This window comes from Puma concolor, chromosome C1 (assembly GCF_028749965.1).
Source record: "Puma concolor isolate L17-30 chromosome C1, mPumCon1.1.hap2, whole genome shotgun sequence".
Classification (NCBI taxonomy): Eukaryota; Metazoa; Chordata; class Mammalia; order Carnivora; family Felidae; genus Puma; species Puma concolor.
The window spans coordinates 6264855-6270235 of record NC_141674.1 but is presented as its reverse complement, the minus strand read 5'-3'; the positions used below and the strand labels follow the sequence as shown (position 1 = coordinate 6270235).

General features: G+C 50.8%; 1 long non-coding RNA gene across 1 annotated transcript; it reads left to right on the top strand.

The window, feature by feature from the left end:
- Nucleotides 1-225: 225 nt before the first annotated feature.
- Nucleotides 226-2202, top strand: LOC147577760 (uncharacterized). Its single transcript, XR_015254450.1, has 3 exons — nt 226-439; nt 683-1509; nt 1610-2202. It is a non-coding gene; the product is annotated as an uncharacterized LOC147577760 (long non-coding RNA).
- The last annotated feature ends 3179 nt before the right edge of the window (nt 2203-5381 follow it).

Below are 5381 nucleotides of genomic sequence, written 5' to 3'. Positions count from 1 at the left end.
TTTGGGGCGCCTGGGTGGCTCAGTCGGTTCGGCGTCCGACTTCGGCTCAGGTCATGATCTCACGGTTTGTGAGTGCGAGCCCTGCATCGGGCTCACTGCTCTCAGGGCAGAGACCGCTTAAAATCCTCTGTTCCCCTCGCTCCCTGCCCCTTCCCCACTTGTGCACGCGCATTGCGCTCTCTATCTCAAAATAAATAAACATGAAGAAGAAAATCTGAGGGGCGCCTGGGTGGCTCCGTCGGTTAAGCACCCAGCTTTGGCTCAGGCCATGATCTCGTGGTTTGTGAGTTTGAGCCCCGCATTGGGCTCCACGCTGACAGTACAGAGCCTGCTTGGGATTCTCTCTATCCCTGTCTCTCTGCCCCTCCCCCTGCTCGCTCGCTCTGTCGGCCCTCGCAGTAGCCAACACAGAGGCAGAGTGCAGTAGCCAAGAGCACAGGTGGAATGGGGCGCCTGGGTGGCTCAGTCGGTTAGGCGGCCAACTTCGGCTCAGGTCATGATCTCGTGGTCCGTGAGTTCGAGCCCCTCTTCGGGCTCTGTGCTGACAGCTCGGAGCCTGGAGCCTGTTTCAGATTCTGTGTCTCCCTTCTCTCTGACCCTCCCCTGTTCATGCTCTGTCTCTCCCTGTCTCAAAAATAAATAAAACGTTAAAAAAAAAAATTAAAAAAAAAAAAAAGCACAGGTGGAGCTGGACGGCTTTGGATTCTGACCTTGCCACTGACCAGTTGTGCCCAGCGTCCCCATCTGTAAAATGGGGCTAATAATGCCGCGGTGCTGCCTCCCGGGTTATTGCTCAGACCAAGCCAGGCCCCGCAGTTAAACAGGCACAGAGCTCCTCACCTCAGAAGAAGTGGGGGGCACAGGGAAGGGAGGGAGGGCCTCAGAGCGTACAAGGCGTCGTGGCCAGGAGGGACCGGAAGGGGAGGGTTTGCAGCGGGCCCTGCCAGCCCCCCGGGGACGAGGACGGGCACCACTGAGCCGGTCTGAGGTTCAGCGACCTGACCCAGGTCTAATTCGCATTCAGGGACAGGGCACATCTGTGCCACGGTCACAACACAGAACATTTCCAGCACCCCCAAGACTTCCTCCAGCCCCTTCCCAATCTCCACCCCACCCCTTGGGCTCAGGCAACCTAGTGGTTTTTTCTTTTCATTCTAATTAGCTGTCAAAATCTACAAAGGAGATTTTTTTAAGCATTTTTTTTAAGTTTATGTATTTATTTTGAGAGAGAGAGTGAGCGTGAGCACGAGAGAGGGAGCGACGGGGCGGGGGGCGGTGAGAGAGAGGGGGAGAGTCAAAGAGAGAGGAGGAGGGAGAGAGAGAGAATCCCAAGCAGGCGCAGCAAAGAGCAGGATGCAGGGCTTGATCCCACGACCTGAGCAGAAACCAAGAGTCAGACGCTTAACCGGCTGAGCCACCCAGGCGCCCCTGAAAAGGAGATTTGTTGTAAAAAAATCCATTTTCTGGTTCTAACGGGTTGAGAGGTCGGCCACCCCGGCCCGTGTGCAGGCAGCGGCTGGCCGATCACTTCTGCTTCCCCGACTTACACACCTGCTCAGCTCCCCTCGGCTTTGAAACGTGCAACCCTGCTCCACGGGCCCTTCTGCAGGCTGATACCTTCCCAGTTTCTTCCTTTTCTGTGAAAACCCTCGATCCCCAAGGGCTCTGGGAGTTCAGGGCCTCCCGGGCTTTTCCGCACTGACACAGACCTTGAACGCCCCAGCTCATCCAGACCCAGAAATGGGGTGACCCTGCACCACCCTCTTCCGATTCCACCCGTCGGCTCTAACGGCAGGCCAGCCTGGCCAGCGGCCTCCCCCCTTCCTCCTGCCCGTCCTGCTGCCAAGTTGGAGGACTGCTGTCCACTGGGACCAGGGATGACAGCAGATTCATCTGCATATGTGACCTGAGATGGTAATTAAACCCAGGCGCCCCAGGGGTGGGAAGTAAGCACATTAATTCAGGAGCAATTAAAAGCCTCCAATATCACTGTCACGCGGCCGCCACTTCTGAGACTAACTGATGACACTCGCCTTTTTGAGGGGGGGCACGTTCCCCAGACTCTGAGTCCTCTCCGGGACCCCCGATGATATCCTGGAAGAGTTGCTGTGCAAGAACCATGCCCTCGTCTTTTTTGTTGTTGTTGTTGTTGTGACAAAATATACGTAACAGAATTTCCCATTTTAACCCTTTTCACGTGTACAATTTTTTTTTTTTAAATTTTTTTTTAATGTTTATTTATTTTTGAGACAGAGAGAGACAGAGCATGAACAGGGGAGGGTCAGAGAGAGAGGGAGACACAGAATCTGAAGCAGGCTCCAGGCTCTGAGCTGTCAGCACAGAGCCTGACGCGGGGCTCGAACTCACAGACCGTGAGATCATGACCTGAGCCGAAGTCGGACGCTTAACCGACTGAGCCACCCAGGCGCCCCTCACGTGTACAATTTAGCAACGTTAAGTATAGCCAGCTCACTTGTAACCATCACCATTATTTCCAGAACTTTTTCAGTGCCCCAAACAGAAACTCTACCCTCATGAGGCAACGACTCTGCCTTTCCCCCATTTATTATACTTTCTCTCTCTCTGGATTTTCCTGTTTTAGGTATTTCATGTAAGGGGACTCTTACAAGTTTTAGCTTTTTTGGCCCAGCTTACTTCACTTAGCGTAACATTTTCAAGGTTTATACACACCAACACTTTATTCTTTTTCTTCATGGGTGAATGCTATCCCATCTTACGGGGACTCCTGGATGGCTCGGTAGGAAAGATGTGCGCCTCTTGATCTCAGGGTCGTGAGTTCGAGCCCGATGTTGGGTGTAGAGATTAAATAAATAAATTGGGGTGCCTGACTGGCTCAGTCAGTTAAGCATCCAACTCTTTGTTTCGGCTCAGGTCACGATGTCACAGTTGCATGAGTTCGAGCCCCACATCGGGCTCTGCGCTGACAGTGTGGAGCCTGCTTGGGGTTCTCCCTCTCCCTCTCTCTCTGCCCCTCCCCCACTTGGGCTGTCTCTGTCTCTCTCAAAATACATAAATAAACTTAAAAAAATAATAAATACTTTAAAATGTAAACTGATTGCATATTAAGAAATATTCCTTGGGGCATCTGGGTGGATCAGTCGGCTAAGCATCCGACTTCGCTCACGTCACGATCTCACAGTTCCTGGGTACGAGCCCCCCATCGGGCTCTGTGCTGACAGCTCGGAGCCTGGAGCTGCTTCGGATTCTGTGTCTCCCTCTCTCTCTCTACCCCTCCCCTGCTTGTGCTCTGTCTCCCTCTCTCAAAAATAAATAAACATTAAAAAAGAAAAGAAACCACTGCCAAATCCAAGGTTATGAAGATGTGTCCCTATGCTTTCTCCTAAGAGTATTATAGTTTTCACTCCTCATAGGTAGGTCTCTGATCCATTTTCAATACATGATGTAAAGTAAGGGTCCAACTTCATTCTTTTGCACATGGATATCCAGTTTTCCCAGCACCGTGTGCTGAAAAGACTGTCTTTTCCCCACTGAGTAGTCTTGGCTCCCTTATCAAAAGCCACATTACTGGGATGCCTGGGTGGCTCAGTCAGTTGAGCAGTTAAGCTCTTGGTTTCGGTTCAGGTCACGATCTCATGGTTTGTGGGTTTGAGTCCCACGGTGGGCTCTGTGCCGACAGCTTGGAGCTTCCTTGGGATTCTCTGTCTCCTTGCCTCTCTGCTCCTCCCCTGCTCTCTCTCTCAAAAATAAATAAAATAAATGTTTATTTATTTTTGAGAGAGAGAGACAGAGTGTGAGTGGGGGAGGTGCAGAGAGAGAGGGAGACACAGAATCTGAAGCAGGCTCCAAACTGTCAGCACAGAGCCCAACGCAGGACTTGAACCCATGAACCATGGGATCATGACCTGAGCTGAAGTCAGATGCTTAACCAACTGAGCCACCCAGGCGCCCCAAGGAGACTTTTTTTTTTTTTTTTTAATAGCAGAGATTTAAAAAAAAAGAAAGAAAAAAGTGGTTGGAGGCTAATAGCATGATCTCAGAAACAACTGAACGAGAAGGGAAAACCTAGAGAGTGAGGTCAGCCAGGCCTTCAGACATTTTCAAAAGGTGGGATCAGGAGGAAGCCATGGCCTTGGACTTGCGAGACCCCAAGTTAGCTCATGGATCCCGCAGTCCGGGGGACTGGGTGGCGAGAAACAAAGGCCTGAGGTTGTTGGGACCCTCAGGGGAGGGGCGATGACCCTGGGGAAGCCTGTGTCTCCCCAGACCAAGGGACTCTGCTTAGCAAAAACAAGGGAGAGGCCAGGGGAGGGACCACAGGCCCTTCTGGAACCCACTTGCCCTTTCCTGCCTGCCTGCAACAAGAGGCATTGTCGGGCCCTCCCATCAAAGGGGGTGAGCCCAGTGCTGGGGAGTAAAAAGGGGTCACCCGCTGGCTACCTCCTCTGGAGTATGTCTTCGCTGTCTTTCGGCTTTTTATTGTTGTTGTTATTATTATGATACTTGACGTAAAATTCACGTGACACAAAATTCACCATGTTAACCAGTTTAAAACGCACAATTCCGGGGGCGCCTGGCTGGCTCAGTCAGTAGAGCATGCGAGTCTTGATCTCAGGGTCGCGAGTTCAAGCCCTACGTTGGGCATGGAGCCTACTCAAAAAATAAAATAAAATAACATTTAAAAAAAAGCACAATTCCAGTTAGATGCATTCCCAAAGTCTTGCAACCCTCCCCACTCTCTCATTCCAGGGCACTTGCATCATCCAGGAAGGAAAACTTGTACCTATAGCAGCCTGTCCCCAGCGAACCGCCCCCGGCTCCCGGGAGGCCTTCTCCCACCTTCTGTCTCTAGCGCTGGACGCTTCACGTAAGTGGAATCCTGAAGCGTATGTGTCTGCCTTCTTTCATTCCACATGTTTTTTCAAGGTTCATCCCCATCATGGTATAGGTCGTGCTTCCCTTCTTTTTATAACATTCCCTTGGATGGAAAGGCCACCGCCACCTACACCATAGGTATAAACCTTTGAGTTTACACCTATGTTTCTTTCTAACAGTTTAGTAGTTTTGTTTCCTGTAGTTAGGTCTTTGATCCATCTGAGGTAAGGTATTCCACGGGGATATTGTGTCCATCCATCAGCGGGTGGCTATTTGGGTTTCTACCTTTTGGCTATTATGAATAATTCTGCTGCGTACATTCATGTGTAAGTTTTTGTACCGACGTAGGTTTTCGGTTTTCTTGGGGAGATTCCCAGTAGTGGGATTGCTGGGTCATGTGGTGACTCTATGTTCAACTTGTTGAGGAAATGCCGAAGTATTTGCCACAGTGGCTGTACTATTTTATATTCCCGCCAACACTGGGAATGTTAAACAGTAAGAACTTTATACATCGTCACCAATATGTA